This window comes from Tyto alba, unplaced genomic scaffold, assembly GCF_018691265.1.
Source record: "Tyto alba isolate M040663 unplaced genomic scaffold, T.alba_DEE_v4.0 Super-Scaffold_14, whole genome shotgun sequence".
NCBI classification, from domain to species: Eukaryota; Metazoa; Chordata; class Aves; order Strigiformes; family Tytonidae; genus Tyto; species Tyto alba.
In genome coordinates this window covers 8,968,498-8,994,523 of record NW_024881276.1, presented here as the reverse complement: position 1 = coordinate 8,994,523, position 26,026 = coordinate 8,968,498, and the positions used below count along the sequence as shown (strand labels likewise).

Sequence of the window (26,026 nt, the reverse complement as noted above, 5' to 3'; positions counted from 1 at the left end):
CAATATGTTATGTTCATTTTTGATTCTAGAAATATGCAACATTCTGCACTTCAGAATACATAAGGTAAGTGCCTAGTTAGTACTTATATCTGTTCAATATATTATCTTCCACAAATTCCTACCCTGTTGCTTAGTCCTGCTATAAAAATGTGCTGCCTCAGACTGCAAAATAATAATTCATTTCCCAGTAATCTGTTCGGGTACAAGCTGTGAAAGCAGATCTGGAAGTTGCAAGCACATTTGCTCTTGCTTAATCTTACTCAAAACTGAACTGATTACTAACACTAGTATAGTAACAGGTGTTCAAATACATGCAAGTTATTACCCTAGCTTGAAGGAATATTTTTTTTTTTTCCTTATCACAATCAGGTTATCAGTGGCATATAGATGAAATTCTAGTCCCATTCAGCTCGGTAAAAATTGTGCTGTTAGTATTGTAAGTATGTTTCATAGTAGCACCTGTGACTGCAGCTGATGTCAATGAAAATTTTCAAAATAAGGTGCCAGATATATAATGGTCACAGTGGTCCAAAGACAGCCAAACAGTAGTGTTTTGATCATGATAAAAGTTAGGGAACTTTACAATTGTTTACATTCTGGATATCTGAATAAACAAGATAAAATTAAATGAAGTTAGCATGTTAAAACTTTCCTTTAGCTGCATTATGAAGGGAACACACAAGGATAAAAATATCAAATTTGATGTCTTTACAGTAACTCCTTTCAACCTGCCTTTCTGAGTAAGCAGCGCATTGAAAACATTTGTCCATGAGTAATATCTTATTAAACTGTCATGGTTTGATATGACACATTTTTCTCCCAACTTGCATGCCTGATAATACACTTTCTAAATACCACCTTCAGGTCCACTGGCAAAAAAAAAAGTAAGCCATCTGAAAGAAACATTGGATCAAATGTTGGTGATGGGACAATCTCAGGGCTGTTCCTGAATGTGAGATGAAGGGTTCAGGTCATTAAAAGCTATATGGTCTATTGCTATGCTAATGTTGAGTTCTTTGTGTATTGTGGGCTTGTTGCCTCGTAAACACATTTCCATGACTCATTAAATCCTCTGAAATAAAAGCCCACACCATTCCAGTACAGTGGAGCAGTCATTTTTCGATTTAGCTATAAACAGGCTACATAATGAGCTACCTAACTTGTCCCCTTTTCTGAAGGAGGAGAATGGTTAGTGACCTCTCCTTTCTCTAAACAGTACAGTACCAAAATTCACTTCATTTGAAAGACGAAGGAGTGGAAAGTCCTTGGCAAAATAAAAGGGGTGCATAAGCAAATGCCAGATGGGTGACTAATATTTTACATAACAAGTAAGAATATATATTTTGTGAACCTATTTAGTATTTAGCTTAAGATAATATAGTAACCATAGCAACCCCTTATCACCTGTTTGAGACACTGCAACATCTTAATGAAATGTGCACCAAATGCCCTGCTAATATTTGTAAAATGCTGATATTATCTCTTAGAGAGAGGTACACTGAAAGATAAATTTGTAAGAACTCTTGAAATGCATGATTCTCCTATCTGCTTTCTCCTTGCACTTCTGCTTTGTTTATATATAGCAGTTTTATTCATCAAAGGCAAAAGATTAATAGGTACAAGGAGTCACTGGAGGGAGCAAGGTGGTAGACACACATCACTCTTCACGCACGGCATGCCCATAATAACTGCCCTCAATTAAGCACTCCGAAGGCTTGAGTAGTTTGTGGTGGCTAAACAGAAGCAACATACAGGGAAAGGTTTCCCAAAAGGATTGAACATGGGATCTCAAAGGAAGGCACCCACAAATAAGCACAGATCCTTCCCTTGAATCAGTTATCAATTTACAAGGACTGTTGTGCCATTTACTTTATTTGCAGGCTTCTGAATCATGTAAAGCTGTAACAATAATGATCTTTCTGGCTGCTGTCACAGCTTCTGCTGGTTTAGACTTTGCATTTCAGGCTCTCTCCCTCCCTTTTCATCTTCCAAGCTGCAGCTGGTCAGAGATTTACGCTTCTGAGGTCTAAACTGTGTGTATGGCAGGTGAATCTTTCTGCAGTGTTATTTCTGTGACCCACAGCCCTAAAGCTAAGGACACTGGGATGGCATGCAGGGCTCCCCTGCTGAAGTGTCATCACTTTTTTCCCAAAGGACTCTGTGCTTTGTCCTTTTTTTTTTTTTTTTTGTGGTGGACTTTATTTTCCCAGTCTTATAAACTACTTAGGTAGATGCTTATCAGTTATCTGAAGATCCCAGTGAATTCAGAGTTCCTTTGAGAAAAGTTATATGGAAACCACATTTAAATCACAGAAGTCCTTCCTTTCAAATCCTCAGTATGATTCTTCTTTCTCTCTTACTTCAGTGTGAAGTGCTATATACTGTGTATATATCTTTCCACTCCTGAGTATGTGTGTAGAAGGAGGGTAGCAAAATCAATGGTTACCAGGTGATCTGGTAACAGGGCACCATGGCTACACAATTCAGCCTAATTCCTCTGTATGTGCTGAGGCATCTTCATGTCTAATTTTGGTGTGCAGCACCATGTAGTACCAAGTCCTTCGCTCTTAGTTGCAGATGGTAGATGGAAAACTGAGAGCACAGAAAGCGTTGGTGGCTGAAGCTGGCAGGATTAGCAGGAAATTGCTCCCCAGTCCCATTGACATAGAAGACCTTGGTGCCCAAGAGCAGTGGAAAAGGCCTCTATGAAATGGGAATTAGGACCTCTGCATACCATTGCAGTTTCATAGGGTATTACAGCAAAATGCAAGCTAAGGAATATGTTGGAACGAGAGAAAGAGCATGAGTGTATGTGACAAAGTGTGGCCCTAGGGAACAAAATCTACATGAAACAGCTTCGAAGGCATGCATTTAACCTCCACAGCTGGGGTAGTGTGCAGTAGCAGCTACCTCTATACATTTTTTTTGCTGTTGTTGGTGCAAAATATTGATGTTGGAGAGTGTGTTGCAGGCAGGGGTTAGAATGGTTGGATCTCCCTGTAAAAAAAAAAAAAACACATGTACTCATGAATATCTGCAGTATCTGTGAATTTCAGCATTGAAGTAACTAATGTGGACTATTGATTAACTGTGGAAGTAAGACATGCAAAAATTAAAGCCTAGTGGTGAGCATTTTATTTCTATGCAGTCCTTCATATCCCAAGTCTTATCCAAATCAGATTTTCTGAGTTACTGGATCTTCATGAAAATTTTAATACTAACTACAAAAATATAGTTTTCATGGACCAGTCTGGTTTTTTTTTTTTTTTTAGTATTTTTCATAAGAGTACCTTGTAAAATGAGAAACAACAGATTGGATTGTAAACCTGGTTTGCCTGGAAGCTGGAGAAGTACATTATCTTTGCAGTCATTGTCTTTTATTGCCAGTGTCACTTAAGAAAAAGAGAGGCCTGAAGAGGGGACACATCTGGAAATGTGAGCTAAATAAAGTAAAAATTCTTTTGGAAACTGGTAAACCTACACTATATATGTCTGTAATTAAAAAGAATGAGGTACAGTGGCTCATAAAAGTACCATCTGAAAACAGTTTAAAGGTTAAAAACCGGCTACTTGGCACATAGAGAAGGGTAAGACCCAACCAGACCAGTCCTCCCAGGGCAGTACTCCCAATGGGCCTGTTTATAAGTGTAGTGTTTCGAACCCTTCTTAGCTGGTATACACATAAATAATTTTAAGCAAAGCTTCTGGTGAGAAAAAGCATTAATGCAATAGGGAAGACTCTCTGAAACTGTCTCTTATTTTACTGCTGTGACTAGTGCTTTGTGATATCTGCCCACATCCTTGAATTACTTAATTTAAAATTCTCTGGTAAGAAGGTTCTTTTGATCTTCTTCTAAATTCTTTGCCTGTTTTTCTCATTTGAAATTAGAAGAACGTGATTTTTGTGTGTGTGTAAAACTTCCCACATAAATGTATTACATATTCAGTACCAAGGGCCCCGCTGAAGCAGAGGGAAGGGATAGTAATTTGATATTTCATAGGTAATCTGACCTTGAAGGTAACCCCAGTGAACTCCAGAAGCTTATGAGTCAAATCATGAGTCACATATGTTAGCAAATTCTCAGTTGCATAAAGAGGTTTTCCTGGGCAGAGCCTAAGGACTTTAGGTTTGGGTTTGGGCTTTTTGTTGTCATTCCCCAGCCCACTCCCCACAGACCTCATCTCACCACAAACATTGCAATCCATTGGTATCCAGGATAGGGAAATATTTTGCTCAGTTGTAGGGATGACAACATTAAGACTTCTTTCTTGTTAATGGAGAAAGTCTAAGCATATACATTTATTTTTACTTGAAGGATTTGTATATATTTCTGTCACACATTCATGAATGCGCACACACACACGGACACACAATTTTCTAGAAATAATTTCAGTAGTCTACTTGTTTTGTCTGATTACATTGTCTTTCCCACTCTGGCTACATATATTTTGCCCAGAAACTTGTAGTCATGTATACAAAGATTAGTCTTTTTGTGTCTTTCATTCCTGCTTATGAAAGAGCCTGTGTGGCCCTGATTACAATAATGTTTAAAGATGTTTTAGTATTTATAGATTTATTCTCTCCTTTGTTATCCTCAGGAAAATAAAGGTGGCTTCAGTACGCAGTTTGAGAATTAAAATGCGGGAGATGAAATGCCTTGCCCATAGACACACAAGCAGTTTGCAGATTGCAGTTTGTGTTACTATTGTTTAAGATACAGTCCTGAGTCACATCACTTTATGAAATTTCCATGTTACCCTGTTGCTGTATCAGTGACAGGTAACCTTTGCACCTCCTGTCCGAAGGTGTTGCCTCTTTCACAGAAGCCCTTTCTCCATGTGGCAGGCAGCTGGCATGGGTAGCAAGGGCACTGCAGAGAAGAGATAAATGAGAATTCCCTACAGGAATATTCTTGGGGAGGTTCAACTGCAAAAAGTAATTTTCTCATTAAATTAAGTTTCTTGAGAAAACGCAGATTGTTGACAGATTTTTCTGCCTGGAAAAATGAAGCAAAAGATTTTAGTCTGACTTGAACTTTTAGACAACTTCAGCTCTGAGCTGAAATATCTGATTTCAAGTCAGTGAAATACTGGTTGGTTGTCCCTGTGTGGCAGTTCGCTTCATGGGGTTTGTAGAGAGATGCCTGAGCTCCTTTTCTACCTCAGTGTGACCAAAGCTGTGTAGTGTCATTCCAGGGAAGTACAGCAGAACTTTGAAATATCAAATGTTTTCTGAGAAAAGAAATGTGGAGAAGAAAGAATGGTGCAGAAATATTTGAGTTATTCATGTTAATGCCTTGCCTCATGCCTTGCCTCAGCTGGGGGGTTGAAAAGATATTAAAATGCCAGCATTTCTTCTGTCTTTGAAAGTTTTGCAACACGGAGTAGGTCTCTCTGTAATTCTTCCTGGACAAGGCATACTCCTGATGGTGCTTAGAGTTTCTCACTTCTGGTACAGATTTCTCTATGGCATATAATGTGTGTAACCTGCTGTGTGCAGGTTGAAGAAAAACTCCCTTTTAGCACAGAACGGCTTAACTGTGAGAATGTTACAAATTTTTTGGTAAACCTGTGATTAGAGGGTTTCATTTAAAAGGAAGGTTTTGCATTGTTTGATGGGCCTCAGCTAACACACAGATAATAGGAATTTGAGTAGGTACCTGCTTGCTTCAGGTGACAATTTATCAGTTTAGGTTTTAACTTGTTTCAGTGAAAGTGTGGTCAGATTCATTAAATCTGTGTGATCATATGTTTGTATATAACTCCTGGAATAGCAGAATGGTATCGGTTTTCACAGCTACTGTTTGATGTTTGGCTGTAAAATGAGTACATCATACAACTTTTGCTATTTGCCTGAGACTTTATTTGCTTAGCTTGAGTCATAATTAAATAAATAGTTGCTGGGGTTTTTTTACACTAATAGGGGTTACAAAAATGTAAGGCAATTCTTGACTTGTTACTTTCTCTTTCTTGTTCTCATGTAGGCTTAAGACTGGAATATTAAGAAAAAAATGGTGTCATTTAACTGTTATCCATTACTTTTAAGAGTAATGAGGTATAATTATCACTGAAGTATCAACTAACTGTAAAACCCTAGGAAACAAAATGGAGAAACAACAGTAAACTAATTATGATTTCCATTTCATTCTGCATGTATATATACTACAGAACAGATGTTTTAGAAACTCTGAACCCTTATAGCATCCTCCTTTGTCAGTCTTTTAACATACTGTACTTCCATATCATTTTGGAGTAGACTACCACAGTCTTCTTGTTGCTAATTTATTACACATGAATGTACACTGTCTTGTTCAGCCTAGCAGATCAAGTATCTGCCTCATAGCAGATGTGGTAAAATGAAATCCAGCAGATATTGTTCTTTTGATTAAAATGCTGTAATCAAAAAGTCTAGTCAGTGTTGTCATTAAGGCAAGTGCAGATGGATCATTTTTTAACCACCTTTCTGTCCATCTGAGCTGTGGATTACTCTAAGTTGCATAAGTGATGGAGGAAGAAGTTGTTCTGAAGACATCTTCCTTTCTCTCCTGCCTGCAGCTGGTGCTGGCCCCAAGTGAGATCAGAGCAGTTTGAGGGATGCTGTAAATAACCGAGTGAGGGCGGATGGTCATCTAGGGACCACTGCACCAAGAGGACGGAAGGATGCTCTGATCTTTTTTATCTCTGCCTGTTTTAGTGATACCCTGCCAGAAGGCTGAGTCATCTTGCTTGAAAGGCAATGAATTTCCCAAAGATCTGCCTTAAGGACATCTTTGTGCACTGTGGCTTTCAGAGTGTATTTGTAAATGTAAGGATGTCTGACATTGCTGGTCTTATTTTTAAACTTCTGTAGGAAAATGTGTGTGCATTTAAATACCCATGAGTCAGACACTCTGCCAGGGTAATTAGTTTATCTTCATTGCATTTACTGCAGCAATGTTGATAAAAGCAGTTAAGTGCTGCTTTGTGAGATCCAGCTCTGCACAATCTTATATTCATAAGTATTAACTATATATTTTTAAATCATTGTGTGACACTTTCACATCTTGAGAGCAGTTTTTCATATTAACACTTTCAGAATATTTTCATTTTTTATATTGTCTTCTCAGAAATTTGTCTTCATCTTGCAACCTCATATGTTGTGCCAGTTCTTCTGGAGGTTATTTTTGCATTCCAGTACTGCCTTGAGTTACATATTCTAGTGTTATCTGGGGTTATTAAATAGTATTTTGTATTCTGGACATCCTGCTCTTCCTGCAGGTGCCAATTTGAAACTGCCAAGGGAGGGACTATAAAAACCATTAGAAATTAATTTCAACCAATAGCTTGGGTGTGAATATTACCTTTTCCTCTCAAAGTGCAATATTTTAGCTGCTTGTTTAATTTAAAACAAAAAAAAAGAAAACCATGTATTTCTTTTTATCAGTTGTCTATATTGCAAATTAAAGGCAATCTATTTGTGATTGACTTCATACCTGAAGATGTTGATTTTCAAGCTATGTTTGTTTCTTTCTAACCTATGTGCTGGGTCATATTTTTCCCTACTGTAACTCTTTCGCTCCTACCATATAATCAGATCCTGGGGTCTGGTCTCTCTCTGTTTGGCACAGCTCCATAAGCAGACAGAGTGGTTCTTCTGTCTTTAGCGTATATTGAATTCTCTGGGCCCAGGAGGATTTCTATGGCAGATGATATTCAGCTAATGAGAGAAAGTCCTTTTCTCCACTTCCTGTTCTGCGCTTCCCTGCAGCTGGTGCAGACCTTGCTTGGTCTGAACTACATAAAATTGTGTTACACCAGAAAGACTCCAGTGATGGAGTAATTCCACATTAGGTTGCTTTGCATCTGGTCTACCAGTTCAAAACTGTTCCTGTGTTAATAACTTACTGGAAAGAATGAAGCTAATTAGGGAAGGTTTATTTATCAAATCAGAATAAACAAAAGTTTCAGATTTTGAAATGGTGCTTAATTTTTGGTATCAAGATTGTTGTTGTTGCCTTTCCACAACTTAAAACCTTCAAACTTGTCTACTGCATTGATGAGCACTGAACTTAGCCTCATCCCACTGAACTCAGCTGAACATTTCCAGAATGACAGTTGATGTGCTGACAAGGAACACACAATGCCAAGTTTATTATGTTTTAGTAAAAATATGTAATACTTGTACATAATGTACAGTTTGTAACTGGTATTATAGGGTGGTGGGGTTTGCTGCATGTTTGGCTACTTAAGCCAGCTCAGGACACATGCTAAAATTACCTCTTTATCTTAAATAGCAATAGGAGACAGGGCTGTGAGTTAGAACCCACTGCCCTGACCTCTCACAAGTATCTGCTAACTACTTTTGCCAGGTTGGAATAGAACAGCATGGACCACACTGAAGTTCTTGCTGGTCAATGCTGCTGGTGATGGAAGCCTGGCTAAAGTTATTCCGCCTTCCCTCTGCTTTAGTGAATGGGACAACATGGTGCTTGAGACATGAGGCTAGATGGAGGGCTTGCGTGTCTGCCCTTTTTGCCTGGGAGGTGCCTGGTGTGTGATAAGGAGTGTGGCAGACACCTGCAGTGAGCAGCAAGGTCAGAGCTACTTTGGTACTTCTTTGCCTGCTGGAGTCACTCAGAACTCTGAGGACAGGTTAAACTGAGGTTTGATAAGGGGAATCTGACCATTACTGCTGATAACCAGTGCTCACAGAACGTAAAACTCTCAGTGGTTTGGTGTACTTGTGGCCATTTGGCTTTTAACTTGAATTAATTCTGTAAGAATCCCCTAAAACTATCGGGCTCCCAACCATGACTCGGTCTCGCTTATACAGATCTTTGGTCCCAGTGATGCCTGAACTGACACCCGGCACCACCTCCTCCGGCTGCCCTCACCTCTGTAGGTTCCCACTGGACAGACTGTAAAATCCCTCCTTCAGGGACAGAATCTTCTTTCGCTTCCCCAAAGACCATATGACTTGCTCACATGCACACACACACACTTGGGTTATAGGTGTGAAACTGGACATTCAGAGGAAGGTGTAAAAACCAGCACCTGTCTTTTCTTGCATCCCAAGTGGCAATTCCTCTTCCTCGCATCTAGCTGTAAAATTGTGTCTTTGGATGCTGACTACCTTCAAGACCAATGCAGATATGGACCCTCTCTCTTCCTCTCATGCCGCTCAGAAGACTTTAAGAAGTTAAGTGCAGAACCTGGTTTTCTGAATCCCCCCCCATGTGATAGTAGTGCTGCTGTGGGGGTTGATCACAAGACACATTCCTCAAAGGTGGAAAGTGAATGGCGGAATTAGAAGGGGGGCTGTCTATGACACTTTAGTTATTTCAGTAAGAAAATAGTTTGCACATCACCCTGAATGTGTGTCACTGACAATTTTTTTTTTTAATTATTTTAATTTTTTGCTAACACTAAAAATGAGTTTTCATCCTATAGGACTAACTAATTTTTCAATGCCACATTCTGCTCAGTTTTCAGAACAATGCAATTCCCATCCCATCCTGTAAGGAGTGAATGTTGTATATGAAAAAAGTGTGCATTGCTAGAAAAGTTCTACAACTGTTTTATCTTTCTAATATCGGAGTTCTTACTGAATCTTTTGCTATCTTGCCACATGAAACTCTGAAACTGTCCCCAGATCCCCCTTCTTAAAGCCCTGAAACCAAATACAAGGTTTTGGGCGTGAATCCTTTGTAATCCTTTCTAATTTTGTAAGTTTTGCACCTTTCGTTAAATCACCTTCACCAGGGAAGCTTACCCCTAAGGCTCCAATTACTTCAGAAAACCATTTTTATGCTTCCTTTGAATGCATCCTGGAGAGGCTTCTCCTAGATTTAGCCACTGTAAAAGGTCTTCGCATACCACATCCTCATTTCAAGCGACACATGTCCACTGAGCTATGTCTGGGGAACAGAGGACAAGCATTCCTGCTAAGTGCTCTTGATGCACCTCGCTCTGTGCATCGTTGCAGCTGCTTCAAGCTGTTGAGCAAGTGTGCAGGACTTACACCGTCACTGGAGGATCACTAAGTTGTCTCCAGGTTGGCTGGTGTAAATGGCTGGTCTCCCCCTCACCCAATGTGCTGTGCTGGTCCCTGGAGATAGCTGCTTTCTGTTGTACATTAAAGCATATAATGGGATCCTTCCCCCTCAGGACATGGACCAGGCAGGAGCACAGTCAGCCCTGGGTAAAGTGCAGTGGGGTTTTAAAGCAAGTTTCCCCTCCATCCATGCCTTGCTTCTGAGCTGGACAGTACCAATATTACACAAACTCCTTTCTTGGTTGCACTTATGAGAAACATCATTATTGTCTTTAAATGGGAAAGCAAATGAATACATTTTTCAGACCTTTTCTTCCTTTCCTCTGACATACCCAGACCTGGAGCTTGCTATAAGTTAAAAGGAAATATATTTTAGGAAGCCCTTAATTAAAATCCTGGCAGTGCATAATTGTGATTTGATTTTTTTTTTTTTTTCCCTGCAGCTCAATTCAAGATTTCTTGTACTGACAGGAACTTTTCTGGATAGTAACTACTTTTTGCATTGGTAGATAAAACCCTTGAAGAAGCAAATCCATGACATTGGGACTTTTCTTCAGACATCAGATTTACTCGATTGTCCCCTGAGATCAAAAGAAAGATTTCCATTTAGAGTGGAACAGAGAGACTAACAGGCTTCTGAACTGATATTAAGTTAGGGGCAAAGAATTTGGAGAAAAGTGGATGGTATGATTTTGCAGATTTCTATTTCTCTGCATTTTTATTTTTTTTTACTCTGGTAAGGTGTAACTCAAACAGCAATGGCACTTCAGATTTGGGATTTTTCTTTTTGCCTTTGTTTGTTTATTTTAATGAGAGCCACCAAGGGGCAGCAGATAGAAGCTGATCTCGTTGTTAAAAGATTGTTTAATTATTTTTTCTTTAAAGTTGCATTTTGGGTCCAGTGTTACCTTGCACAAGGAACTAAAACTTCAGGAATGAGGAAATCACCCTCTCTGAAGAAGGGAAAGCAGATAACACGCTAATGCTGAGCATGGTTAAACACTTGCCACCGAGACAAATAAAGCTTGGCAACAAAACATTTCCAAAGCCTGTGGATTCACACACATACTCCGTTCCTTCCGGCAGACAGACACTTGCTGTTGATGTAGGCGGCAGGCTGTATTTTACTATTTCCTGCTCATGTCATTATGTAATTTACTTTTTAATCTGACGTGCGGAAATTAGTGCTTCTGGAGTGCATGTGGCTCCGACTTGTACGGGATATTGCCACTTTACCGGGTGGCTGTTAAGTGTTTCTGCGTCACTCTGATGTTTCAGTAGTTTCAACTGGACATTCACGTTTTCTCGCCAAAGCCCTTGGAGCCCACTAAACTTTAAGCAGACCCCGAGCAGTCCGATGAGAATGGAAATAATCTCTTACACCGCAAATTGACTTCCCTCTTTGTAGCCCTAGACACTGTTTCCAGCTGCTTTCAGTCTTTTAAATCCTTGAAAGCTTTCCTAATCCTCATGTAGGCAGCCTTTATGTGCTCTGCCTCCCGCCCCTTCCTCCTGATTGGCGAGGCTATTTCATGGCCTAATTCAGCCAACTACTCCATCCCTGGGCTGCGGTTTGAAATAAGAGCCAGGCAGACAGTTGCCTCCCCGCTCCCGACTTTTAATAGGCTGGGGAAGGAAGGTTGGGAAACTTGACATTGTCTTAAGAGTCCCCCCCAGCAAAGGATAAAAAGGGGAGGGGGAATAATATCAGGGAGGTGGTGGTGGGGGGGTGGGTGTAGAAACTTGCTTTACGGTGGGAAACTTGATGGATTTCTGCCCTGCCGACAGCAGCGCGGTGTGAGCAGCCCCTCGCTGGCTGGATGGATGATGGGAATCTCACCATGAGGCAGGTAAGGAGCTGCTGCCCGCCGGGCGGCCCCCGCTTGTACCGGTACCAACCTCTGCGCAGCCTTTTTTTTTTTTTTTTTTTTGGCTTTTTTTCCCCTCTTGTTTCTTAGCCTTGTCAAAAGTAAGTTTGTAGGGTGAAAAAAAAAAAAAAAAGAAAAAAAAAAATAAAATAACCGACTTGAGGGTTTTTGCTTAATCCTCCCGGTAGGTAGCGATGCCACACAGGTCATTGTGCCTTTCGGGTTTGTATGGGGCATGAAAGCAGTTTGCGAGGGATGTAAATCAGTTCCAGTTTGCCATGGTTTAAATGCATTGTGTAGGCTGTCTCGCAGTCCTGTTTGTGACATGCGAAAGGAAAGAACTTGCGGTGTTATATGCCTAAATATGCCAATAATTCAACCCAGGGATAATTTATGAAACAGCTCTGCATGAGTGCCTTGCCTGCCAGTGCTTTAATCTTCTGATTGTTTTAAAACGTAGTAGTTTCAAGCTGTTTTACAGCTTCACAAAAGTACTTTAAGATGGGTTTTCTAGGGATTTTTTTTTCCTAAGATTATTCAAATGAGGGGTTTTTTTAAGACCTCTATTCACCTGAGGAGACAAAAGGAGCTTTTATTCTCGTTCTCGCAGTTAAAAGGCACAGTGGCAAAATGTTTTTGATTCTCGTTGTTTGTAGTTTTACAACAACATACGGTTAGAAGAGCCTTGTGGGAGCAGGGAAAACTGGCTGGGCTGTATCTCAAGACTGAATCAGAGATCCCTCCCAGTTTAAAAAAGCCTTGCTAGTCCACTTCCGAAACTTGCACTTAATATGTTATTTTCTAGGTAGGCAATGAGTAAATAAGAGGAAATGAGGGAAGTTTTCTGGGTTCTTTTCTGCGTGGGTGTTATTCATTCAGCTCTCAGTGGGACTTTTATAGTGCATGTCCAGGGAATGCATGTGTGAGGATTTTGCACCTGTAGTGCAAATGGAGCATTTGTTTTCCACTCACTTTCTGAAACCATGGTGGGAAACCTCAGCTTCCTTGCACCAGTTTCCTCTAAGTTACAGGAGGTGGGGAAGGCTGAAGAAAGAGAGAATATAGGTGATGGGAGGAAGAAAGGTATTTCTTTTTCTGGCTAGCCAAAAAAATACTTTTATAGCTCTTTAAAGGAAGAGGGGAATTCTTGTCCTTGCCAAGCAAAATGAAGGGCATTTTATACACTCAGGTTGGTCAGTTGGATGCACGTAGTCATCAGAAATCATTATCACCACAAGAAGGGTACTTTAGCCCAGGGGTTTGCCAACGAGGAATGAGAAAGAAGCAGAAACGTTACAGGGTGGCAATAATAAAAAGCAAAACGCTCTGTGAAACATGTGCTTTACTCTCCTGAAATATTTCTACCTAAAGAATGAGGCTTCCTGGGTAATGAAGATTCATAGGTGGTGGGTTAAAAGAGCAAGGTAGAGAAATCAGAAGGGGGGGGGGGGTTGGGATGTTAACGCTCACAGGAACCCTCCCTCTCCCTCCAAAAAGGGGGGGAGAGGAGAGGAGAGGGGGGAGGGCGGGGGGAGACATTCCAGCCCACGAAGAGGTGCAGGCTCAGGCACCGGCGGGCCCGTCCCGGCCCCGTAGGTCCCGCCCTTTTCCCCGCAGGATCGCAGCGAGGGCTCCGCGCGTTCCCGAGGCCCCCCCCCCCCCCCCCCCCCCCCCCCCCCCCGCCGCGGTGCCTCCCCCCGTGGCGGGGGCGCGGGTGGGGAGCGGCGGCTGAAGCGCTGCCAGAGTTTGTTTAAACACCTGCCTGGGAGCGCGGTTTCTCTCTCTCCCGTGCCAAGGGAACAATTTAGGAGTATTTCCCCGGGTTTGGCTGGTTTGTTGTGCACAAATATTTTCAGTTTGGCAGGGAAGGTCTGTGCGCGTGGGTAAGGCCCCAGGGGCAGCAGCCAGGGAGCTGGGGGTCGGGGGGGGGGGGAAGGGGGGGGGGGGGCTGAGCCTCTGGGCGCACAGGCCCCCAGCAGCAGGCTTCATGTTTTACTGGGAGCTTCAGACTATGATGAGCTATGGAAGTAACCGTACAAAATGTTTAGGAGGTCCGTTAGAGCAGACACTTCGGAGCAGGAAAGTCGTGTGCAGCTGGAGCCCTTGCGCCTGCTTCTAGTTTGAAATGGTTACGGGAAGGAGGAATACGCAGAAGGTGACTTTTCTGTTGGCCATTTTATGCCCCCCTCCATTCAGAGCAAAAGAGAGCTTTTTTTACCTAGTCTTCCACCTTGCAGTCCTCTCCCCTTACCTGTCCTGTTGCTTTCCCTGCTCTTCCCCATCCTATAAGACAGTGAGGGGTGGCTTAACTCCTTTCTTTTCCCAGGCCTTGGGAGCAAGTGGTCCTACTTGGAGAGGCTCTTGGTGGGAGCTGCAGCTTAATTTGGGGTTGCAGAGTTAACCATCAAGCAAGCAGTATCTTGCAGGTGTTGGAATGAAACGGTGTATTGTGCTGATGACTGATCTGGCCCAAAGGCAGCCCACAGGTACTGAACAATAGCACATAGCAAGACAAATGTACTAAATTCCCCAACAGAGGTGCAAGAGTTACTGTAGAAATGTAATATGCAGCCTGTTAAGTTGATACAATGCAACCTACTTTACCACGGTGCTAGGCCAATAGTCTCTAGCAGGTAACAGGGGTTGGTGTAAATGTTGTGTTGAGATTTGTAAATGAGATGGTATAAAGAAACAGTCATTTTTAGGTGATAACTGAAAACCTCATCAAGAGGTATCTCCTTGCTGTCTGATAGAATGACCTAACATATAAGCTCCAGTAATCAAAATGGGAAAATTTCTATCCTATTGCTGTGCATGTGACATCTAGGAAAGTACACTGGTCACCGTGTACTTGTAAAAGTTTAAGCATCCACAGGAAATATATCCATTTGTATATGCCAGCATGCTAGAAGACTAGTGTTAGGAAGCAGAAGTGCAATTTTTTAAAGGTATCTAACACGGTTGCAAGACAAAACACCCAACTAACCTGACAAGAAAAGAATCCATTGCAGGTAACACATTCTCTGCTTCGCAGAGTACTCAGTTCAGTTTGTTACTTAAAAAGAAATTCCTAAGTAAGGAAACTTGCAAGTGATGGAAACTCTTGAGAAGATGCTCAGCCTTCATGTGATAGAGTGGTCTTTTTGTGTGACTGGACACAGTTACGTGGCTGGATTCCCTGAGTTTGCTGCAGAACTGGAGAGGGCACTGTGGGCTCTGTTTTAAGTTCCCTAAGCCTCCTTCGCAGAAAATCAAATGTTTGATGAATTTTAATACTTCATTTTCACTCACTTTCACCCACAACATATCCCTGAAGTGCAGCTCATGGGAGTGTCATTGACAACAAATGCAACTCCTTATTTCGGCCTCTTCCTATTGGAGTCACACTGATTTTGATCAAGGCAGACTTGAGCCCTTCATCCCATAAAGAGGTTCAACAGAACGACTGTTCACTGACAGGTCACCTAAAAATGAAAAACTGTCTCTAAGGCACATAAAGCCATTACAATTACTAATCATGACTGCAGTCATATAGCTTTTAGCATGCATGTAATTCACCAAGTGAATAAACGCTGTATACAATTTCAGTGTAAAACACATGCAAAATTCAAAATCATCCCCTTTCCTTACAGCTGTTTAAGTTCTTGGCATGTGTTTCTTATTTCCTATTTTCTTTTGCATACCTTTTAAAATTCTTAATGTGTTCCTCAGTAGAAAAGCTGTGTTCTTATCCTGGACTGCTGTAATCCTTAGCCCTGCTTTATGAAATTCTCTTTTAAAGTTCCTCCTGGGACATTTTGTTGTTTGTTTGGTCTGTAAGGGAAGAATGAGCATCTCCGAGAATGCTGCTTTTTTTTTTGTATACCTCACAGAATAAAGAAAACAAGTGTACGGAGTCCACAGGCTGGGAGTGTATCAGTTAATTAGCGGCTGGACATTGCTCGGTAGGAAGCCTGGCGAGGTTTTTTGTGCGTGTGTGCATGTGTGTTGTCTGCTCCCTTTGATCACTTGTGTGGTAAATAGACATGCAGGGTAGCTATAGCAACATGTGCTGTAGGTTGGTGGGAACAGAGGGGATGGGATCCCTGGACAAAGGGTAGTTTGTTAGAGTGGTTGGTTCTGATTAGAAAAAGGTGGCACCAATCAGGGCATTTAAAAACATCAGTTTTGCAATACGCAAATGGATGTTATCGGTTTCAAAGTAACATTTGTTTCTGTAGCTCTGAAAGAGCAGATCGTATGGAAGATTGGGGAGGAAGGGGGAGGAGGGATAATAAAAAGCAGAAGCAAAGCCCTGTAACACTTTTGAATGTAAAAATGTTCATGCTGGATGTGCTTTTTCTGGTGTTGCTGCACCTTTTATGCATTTTGCAAGAAAGCATTTGTAGGAACCAAATTACCACAGATGATGCTACAGATAGTAGTGGGTTTAGAATACAGCTTTAGAGATGCAGTGATGATAACCTGATGTTACCTAGTACATCTGATCCATTACCTTTCTCCAGTTTCTGAAAGTCCTGTGTACAATTTGTGATCAAAAGATACTGTACCTATTTCAGCAGCCTACCTGTAGAGGTCAGACTTGAAGTTCTCAAAATCTTCACATGCTAGAATTTCAAGCTAAAGCTATAAAAATACGAAACCAGGCGTAACCACTTTCCTCATTAACTTTATGTGGAATACTCTTAAAATAACGTTGGTTTGTCAGTGTCGGGTTATTGGGTAACATCGCATTCTGCATTGATGGCAGCCTGAAATACATCGTAATTTAGCTTTGTCTCTCATCTTGAACAGAACCCAACCTAAAGCTTTTATTAGTGCCTGAATTATTTAGATGTGTATCTCCCTCTCTCTGATCCCCACCAGGCCTCCTACCTTTGATGAGCTCTCGCCCTCCCGCCTGCCCAGCACTCTGCTGTGCTGGCTGCCCGCTTCCCACCGCTGCCTGGTCCCGGGGCTTCCCCGCTGGGGAGGGACGGGGAGGCAGGCAGCGGCACGGAGGCCTTCCACAGCTTCTGAGCTCTGCAAAAAGTTATCAGACCTCAGAGTCCCTCCGCAGAGTACCACCAGAGGTAAGGGGTCTGCTGGAGCCTGGGGTTGAGGAAAATGAACTGCTGGGAGCGAGGAGCTCGTGGTGGTAAATGCTCAGTGGGTACGCTGACGCTCAGTAAATGCTTCAGCATTTGGAGAAACAATTTGATTTGGAGAAACAGTTTGATCTGGCTGAGGGTGAAGACTGAGCTGAGAGAAAGGAGCAGACCTGGATTTGCATACAACCATGTGAACAGCCTTTTGAATGCGCGCTGGAGTTTGTTTGAACTGAATTTCAGACTTCTTAGGGTACTTCATTCTTTAGCCTGTTCTTGGGTTTGAAGTCTTTTATTGCAGTTGTGCAGCTTAGAGCTTGTAATGCTTTAGCAAGCTGTAAGGAATTACTGTATATCCCTGATATCCCTGGCTTGCAGTGCAGAATCCGCCCTGTCTGAGAGCTGGGAAAGACACTAAAGGGTAGGAAGCTGATTTTGATCTCTTTTCTAAACAACAAAAATAGCTCTTAATTCTTTAAAATTCTTTCCTATTTGCTGTCTTGTCATGGTTGGTTATCATTATTATATCTTCCCAGAGGGATGTGGGAGGACAAAAAAGCTGGCAAATAGGCAACGTTTGTTTGGCCCTGAAGTATGATAAAACTTTTTTGATTGCATAAGTGTTGAGATAGCTGGGTGCAAGAACAATTTTGAGATGGGAAAAAAAATAAGAGAGTCCAGGCCTCTCCTCCTGGCTTAAGGGGACAGTAAATGAGGAGATCCATGGGGCTGATAGGATTTTTCATTGTAGCATGATAGACTGTAGTGAAAATATTTATGGAGGGATATTTCACGGCCCCAGAAAGGATCTGGTGACATGCTATGACAGTCGCTCCACATTTTGGGGCGGGGAGGCCATCGTATTTCTCATGCTCTTGGCGGCGGCGCCGACAGCCTCCCGTCACGCTGCACCCGGGCCGCCTGGTGCTGCCGGGGCCCGCAGGCCCACGGCGCGGCCCGCAGGCCCACGGCGCGGCCCACAGGCCCACGGCGCGGCCCGCCGCCGCCCTCCGGCACCCCAGCATCCCCAGCAGGTGCCCGTGACTAACGGCATTAGCTTGGCTCTGCGGGTCCGCAGGTATTTAATTACCGAACAGCTGCAGCGGGAGCTCAGAGAGGCCCCCACCAGAGCTGGAGGCCGGACTCGTTTGTGGTATCGGCGAGCCGATGCACTGCTTAGACTCAGGTGAAGAGAGAGCGTGCCGGTGTGAGACCCCCTTGATCTCCTCTCTGGAATCTCCCTTTCTGTGTTTTTTATTAGAACCCGTATTTTGAGCATTAGCTGAGACTGGTGCTTTCTTCCAAAAAATACTGAGAAATCAGTATTTTGTGGCAAAATAGTTTTCACAAAAATTCTCTTCTTTTTTCTGTAGTTGTCCCATATGGAAACATGAGCCCTCTTTTTTTTGTTGCTGGCATTTTTTTTTTTTTTTTTTTTTTTAATATTTCATTTGTTTTGTATATCATTTTTGGTTTTCTTCCTGAGAGGTAGTTGGAGACATAAAAAAATAAGAAAACAAAAAGAAAACAGAAACACTACACATACATACATATATATATATTTATTTAGAACTGGAGTTGCCAGATCCAGCCACTCTGTCATAAGAACAGCCAGCATCCCAGTTTCAAGGTACTCTTCATCACCAAACAAGCTTTGAAAGTGTCGGAGGGGATTTTATCCTTGGAACGTATTGGATTTTTCCCCCTAAGATTATACCGTTATTACAAAATCTGTGTGTTCTACAGGAAGATGTAAGCTCTATTGACAACTTCTGCTTTGTGGATCACCACGGTCTCCCTCAGATTTTTTTCTCCTTCCCAACCAGCTCCAGCCCTTGGGTAGCTGGTGCCTTAAGCTCTCAGCCTGGTCTCTGGTCCCAGCTCAGCACCAGAGGCGGGGATACAGATGGATATCGCTCTCACTTCTCATGCTTCTGTTCTTGCGGGAGTCACAAGAGGCTGTAGGTGGAATCCTACACAACCCTGTTTACATTCTCACTGAGAAATACACGTTTGCAGAGGGACACCAAGAGTAGGGGAAGGGAAGGCTACCCTAAGCAAGGAAAAGGGCTGTCCCTTTCGGAGCACCGCATGTGGATAAAGCCCTCGGGCAGGAACACATGATGGCCAAGCACAGAGCAGATTTGTCTGTGTAGCGGTCAGGAGAGTGCATATGCCTGGGTTCTGCCTTGTGCTAAGTGGCATCAAAATTAGTGTGTGCTTTGCTTGCTGAGAGATGTTAGCTATGTGGACCTTGTTTTTGACAACTAATATGCAATTTGCGAAGCTTAGATTTTTACCTGTATGCAAAGTTACGCTGTTCCGTGAGCCTTAGTAGCACCTATTGAAACAAGTGACCTTAAAGAGTTAATGACTTCATTCCTAGCTGGATAACCTCAGAATTATAGTTTAGGCAGAGATTTCAAACTGGGAGTTAAGCAGTTCAAAAGTGCACTATATTGTTTTGGTCTAATTAACACAACATGGTGATAAGACATTAAAGCAGAGTGACAATAATATACATTGATAACAGGGGACATCAATGCCTGCAGACACAGTCTACATTGTAAAAATCTGAAAAAAAAGGCTTATTATGTTAGATAGGTCAATGTGATTTGACCTAGTTTTGCTTTGCTGCTTGGAAATTATGTCAGTATTCGTTATGTCGTCTCCTTGGATGAGCAATTTAACATTCTTTTTGCATTGCAGTGTTGTCCTGATATTTTATATATATTTACTTGATCTCTAAAAGGATCCTTCAGGCTAATTTTAGACATCTGGGAAAAACTGATACAAAACAAAACCTCCCGAAACTGACTTCCCTTTTATATATGCCCTCTGTGCAACAAAAAGGTGTGAATTTAGTCACAGCAAAATTATAGCTACAAATTCTGAAAGTATCTTATCCCTTTAAAGCGCATTAAAGTTCATGAATAAAGAATGACTGTGCTAACTCATCTAGCCATGTACACCTTTCCTGTGCAGGTTTTTCATTGCCAGAAAATAGTATTTTTAATTTTACCTGGATGCTTATGTAAAATAGAGTGGATTAAAAGAATCATGTCATATACTTTCCTTGTGAAATATAAGGTTGCCTATGAAGTCATCATATTTTTCTTGGAAAAATTGAGGTTGTTCTTCTAGTCAACAAAATCACAAGGACTTTCCTTCGTATTTATGTTTACACTGTGGTTTGGGTTTTTTTTTTTTGTCTCCTACCATCTGGACTTGCAAGGCAAGACTTTATGTTTGCCAGGGCTCAAACTGTGGTACATCAAGGAACAACTAAAGGATTAAATGTTACTGTTCTTTGCTCTAATGGAAAAATAATCTCTTGCTGTTACAGTATTTTGAGAAGTGCTAGCAAAGGAAAGCTCTGTCTCTTCCTTAGCTTTACCTATCAACCAACACCCTTATTGGGGTGTAACCAGTGTAGGGTATTGCAAGGTTGCACCTTTTGCTTCTTCACTTTTCTTGATCCAAAATGGGCAGCTCTGAAGCCTGGTCTTGCTTCTGATGAAGTCAGTGGGATTGGGGGAGGTGGAGTGGATTCCCCCTTCAAAATACTGTGTTATTGTAGTTATTCAAGTATGCCTGTGAGTAAATTTTCACCCTTGTGCCAAATGCTGAACAGATCAGGTAATAGTATGAGAGCAATACCATGCTTTCTTTCGTATTTGTTTCGTTTTTTTACAATTTTTATTTTAATTCATGTTTTCTTGAATAGTAACAAATTCGTTCTTGAGTTTAGCATGAGCTTGTCCCTTGCAGTGTTGAAATATTTTAATGAGGCAAGAGTTGTACAGGTTCTTCACCATTTCTTCAAATACATCTAATCTTCAAAAGGTCCTGCAAACTCAGATTTTTTCAGCTCAAATAAAATTTTAAATTGTAATAGCTATCTGAAGTCTTTGAGTACACTTCAGATGCAAATGCTCTTACATCCCTTGTTAACCAGCTTAATTGGAACAAAACCCCGATAAGAATGAGTGTTCAGAGGTGCCTCTTCTGTGCTATAACATTTGCTCTTGATCCCTAATTAAGCCTTGCTACTGAAGGTTAAAAAATCCTCCCATAATTTAACTCTCCTTAAATGTCTTAACTGCAAAAGAAACTGTCATGGGAGAAGTCTGCTACTGCCTCTGATGCTGCTCCTCCCTTTAAAGAGAACAAAAGTGTAAACTGCTTATGAAAGATTAGTAATGACTGGAAATAAATATCATGTATTCCCAGAGTAGTAGAAGCCTCCTGCTTGAGGGAGAAGATGATTGTGGACTGACAACACTATTCACATAGCTAGCAAGACTGTGCAAGTTAGGGATTCTGATTGGACTCTAGAGATTATCTGGTTCAACCTTCTCTTCAACACAGGTCACTCCAGCAACTTATTCAAACAATCTTGAGCATTTTCACCACAGGAGAGTCCACTACTTCCCTGGGCAGCCTCTTCCAATCTCCAGCTGCTCTCATGGGAAATGTTGTGGTTTGAGCCCAGAGGGAAACTGAGCACCACACAGCCTCTTGATCACTCCTTCCCCCTCAGAGATGGGGAGGAGAAAAAAACAAACAAAAGGATTGGGAATCAAGATAAGGACAGGGAAGGATGACTCACCCATTATGCACATGGGCAAAAGGTAGACTCCTTAAGGGAAGAGAAAGAACATCAATTTAATTCAACCACCGCCACCACTTAACAAACCAAGTAGGACAGTGAGAAGTATAACCACATCTTAAAAACACCTTCCCCCCATCCTTCCCTTCTTCTTGGGCTCAGCTTTTCTCCCGATTTCTCTACCTCCTCCCCCTCAGTCGCACAGCGAGGCAGGAGATGAGGGTTGCAGTCAGTCCTTCGGACGTTGTTTCCACTGCTCCTTCCTCCTCAGGGGGAGGACTCCTTCCACTCTTCCCCTGCAACAGCATGGGGTCCCTCTCACAGGAGACAGTTCTCCATTTACTTTCTCTGACAGGAGTCCCTCCCATGGGCCACATCTTTTCACAAACTGCTCCAGCATTGATCCTTCCCACATGCTGTAGCCCTCCCAGCACTGAACTGCAACAACAGGGACTTCCCTCAGAGTTCTGGCCTTCTTTGGGCACAGTCACCTGCTCCATCATGGGGACCTCCATGGGCTGCTGGTCAGTCTCTGATCCACCGGTGAGGTCCATGGGTGGCAGGGGGGCTGTCTCACCATGGGCTGCAGGGGAGTCTCAGCTCTGGCACACTTCCCGTGTCTCCTTTCTTCCACGGACCTCAGTGTTTGCGTAGGTGTCTCCCTCACAGTTCATCCTCACCACTCACTCTCAGGTTCCCCTTAAATATGTTATCGCAGAGGTGCAGCCACTATCACTAACTGGCTCAGCCTTGGCCAGACCTGGGTGTGACTTGAAGTCAGGGGAGCTTCAAGAATCTTCTCACAGGGCCACTGCTGTAGCCCCTTCCACCACTACAAGAAACCCTTGCCACACACACAAACCCAACAGAGGAAGAATTTTTTTTTCTTATATCCAGACAGAATTTCCCTCAAAGCATCTCACGTCCACTGCCTCTTGTGCTGTCAGTGGGCATCCTTTTGAAGAGGGTAGCTCTGTTTCCTCTGTAACTGAATTTTTAAATATTCAGGAAGTATGATTAGATTCCCCTTGATCCTTTTCTTCTCCATGCTGAGCAAACCTGGTTCCTCCAGACTTTCTTCATATGTCATGTTCTCCAACTCTCTAATAATCCTGGTGGCCTCTGCTGAACTCTTCCCAACCTTTCCAACTGAGGGGACCAAAATTGGGCACAGTATTCCAAGGGTGGCCTATTAAGTGCCACGTAGACTGAAATAGCCATATTACTTGATTTACTGACTGTACTCTTACTGGTGCAGCCCAGGAGACTGCTGGTCACTTTCCCTTCCAGGGCACACCACTGTATCCCATTCAGCTCACTGCCTGCCACCACCCCCCAGGTCCCTTTCAGCAGAGCTACTCAGCCCATCAGTCCCCAGCTCATGCTGCTGCTTGAGATTACTTCTTTCCAGGTGCAGGGCATCACATTTATCTTTGTTAAAGCTCATATTATGTCTGTGTTGAGAAAGTTACTTTACAGCCTCCAAGTGAGGCTTCCTGGCCAACATAACCAAAAAAAAAAAGCCCAAACCTTCCCCCTCTTAGCTTGATCTTATTGCATGATTGCTCTCAGAAGGCTTTAGCTGTTTCTCAAGCATCATTTGTCTTTCTGGACCAGAAATCCTGGGGTATTAGATCATGGATCTTGTCTAATTTGTCTATTTCCATTATTTTTGCTGTTGTATGTTTCTATGAATTTATACCTGTAAATATTGTAGAGGGGTTAGCTTTAGGAAGACAGATCATGTTGTTGTGGTCTAGAAAATCTGGAAACTGTTACCAGAGAAAAGAGGTTTGTGGAGAAAAGCAATTTATTTCTCTGTTTGTCTTGAGCTGATGAGGTCGGTATGCCCCAAGAGAAACTAATAACCAATGGTGCTGATGCTTTCCCTGAGGTCCCCTTGAATTTTCAGACTAGTTCCAGTACATTCTCTTAGTCCAGTGATTTATATATTTTTACCTCTTTGGATCAAGCCTTGCTGTCCACCACTGTGACCCTGCTCTAGGATTTCTAATACTGACTCCTCACTTCTGTCCCCAGTTTTTTGGCCTCTGTCTTTAACCTGATCTTTCCCCAGACATCTGGCTAATACTAGAGCTCACAGAACTGTAGGGTAGACCCAGAGGGAAGAGAGGGGTCTTAAAGAAGGAGGAGAAATGCCATCTCAATCCCTCTCCTTTTCAAATGTGCTCTTAACCTCATCAGGGAGGTAGGCTTTGCCAACCTAGTACTCCTGTCCCTGTCAGTGTGCAGCTGGAAGTTTGAGCATGACAAAGAAGAAAACCGGTAGTGTTATTTTAGCTTCTCTTCCTTCTGTCATTGAACTGGAGTTGGAAATTTTCCTTAACAATCATAAGCTTCAAAATATTTTTTAGTCTTTCTGAATACCTTTTGGCCGATGTTTGTGCTGTTGGTTGGTGCTATGCCAGGGGATGACTAAATGGGTTTTACTTCTTGCAGTATTTGAGAAGAGGTAAAGGAAGGGGAAGAGAAAGAAAGGGATAGCTTTGGCTGTTTGTCTGCTATTCCTACATAACAACAGTGGAAGCATTTTAAAATGCCGGGGTACATTCATGAGACTTGGCTATGTTACTTGGAAAATAAAGTACAAACAAGAGGGACAGAGAGAATCCCAGAGGGAAAACAACTATGTGGGAGAGGAGACCAGGAGGAGCCTGCAGAGAAGGAAAAGATTACCAGCGTCTCTTCTTAAAATTGCATTAGGAATGCAGAGGAAGCAGCCTTTATACAGAAATTGTGAATGAAACTTGTTTGAAATCCTTGAGAATTAAAACAGGACTTTTCAGTGCTACAGAATCAAAATTTGCCTTGGTAAGCACAGATGCAAGAAAGAGGAATAGTTCATAAACTTCAAGAGCTTAGAGACAAAGAGGAGGAAGGCATCAGACAGGAAGGTAAGGAGGATAAAGAAGACCTCTGAAGGCATGAGAAAGATTAAACACTCACAATGGCCATTGTAACTTCTTATTCTTTCTCCATTAAACTGTCTGACCTATCTCTTCTTGAAAGAACCATTCTTGACGGTACCTGTCCTTTACAGGACCCTTTGTGTTACAGTGTAAAGGTATAATGGGATGATCAATGGAGTTTTGCTTTATGAATCCTCTGGAAACCTATTTTTCTAGCAAGCTTTTCTTTCTAACGGCTATTAAAACCACTGCAATATTCTATTAAAACATACTGCAATATTCTGGGGTATTGGGTTTTTAATGTCTCTAAAATCAGTTAAAATATAAGGCTTAGTTTTCTGATCAAACTGCAATGCCTTTGGCTTTTTCAATCTTGTGGTCATTATGCAGTGTGTATAAATGTTTTCTGCCAGGTGCTGAAACTTTGTACACGAGGGCTAGAGATATACATAATCTGTTAAAAAGTCAAATGTAGCAGTAACTTTATGCATCTTCATTTCTAAAATCTGTAAGCCAGGCTTAAGGGACAGCCTCAATGTAAAAAAGTCTGGGAATTTTTTTACCAGAAGGTGCTGTTAAAAAAAGGCTTAATTCTAATTATAAGACTCTTACACCCGATGATCTTGTAGGTCTTCCACTGTTAAACAAAGATTCACCCTTCAGAAGTGACAATCTGGCTTTTAGCAGATGGAAAAACAAGCCCATGTTGCTTTCTTTTGTAAAAGCCTTTCTCCCCCAAACTAAACTTCTCCCCCACAGTTTCATGACTGCAGTTACATGGGAAAAACTAGTTTTTATGATAAAGACATTTGATGTTATAGTACATCATCTCAGTAAAAAGTACTGTGAAAGATGTGACACCAGTTCGAAGCTTGCATGATACAGTTAGATACTGTGCAATGCTGTACTTCAGGCCAGGCATAAGTTGATCCATTAGAGTTGAAAGGTGACTGACTTAATTTTCCCAGCTTTGAACTGTTTCATTTGAAAGTGCTGTGGAAAGACTTATTCATTAGAGATTTAAAAAATATATGTTACTATGCTCTGCTGTGCAGATACCCACTAGGTGGTATTACTATACAGTGGCGTATGCGCTGTAGCAAATGAAGCGAGGTTGGACATTTAGTCATATTTACAATAGACATTTGTTTACTTACACAGTTCTCTTTCTTGTGTAGGGTGAAAAGGTTACGTATGTTTTCAGGTGATAATTATTTAACTGATAGGGGTGGTTTTGCTGCAAATCAGGAGGTCAAGAATCTTTGCCTAGTGTGTGGGAAAGAATGATACTCAGAGTGATTAACAAGCAGAGGGAATTTCTCTGAGTTTATTTTGGTTGGTCTGTAGTTGTTAAACCTCTTGGCTAGTGGTGTGGCCAGCTCCACGTCAATCACCATTTGCAGAGCTTAACTCTGAATAGCAGTTATTGGTCACATATGTTGGCCTGTCAACTCTAGTTTCAGGAAAGGGATGCAAAATGGCACTTAGGTATACTG

General features: G+C 42.0%; 1 protein-coding gene across 2 annotated transcripts in view; it reads left to right on the top strand.

The window, feature by feature from the left end:
• The window catches only part of MID1 (midline 1), a 260,084-nt gene that overhangs the window by 95,564 nt on the left and 138,494 nt on the right, over positions 1-26,026 (top strand). The window contains exon 1 of one of the 2 annotated variants that reach the window (XM_032986938.2): positions 11,787-11,883. The exons of the other annotated variant lie outside the window; for it this stretch is intronic. The gene's annotated coding sequence lies outside the window, so the exon portion shown is untranslated. Of the gene's footprint in view, positions 1-11,786; positions 11,884-26,026 lie in introns of those variants that run through there. 2 annotated transcript variants of the gene reach the window in all.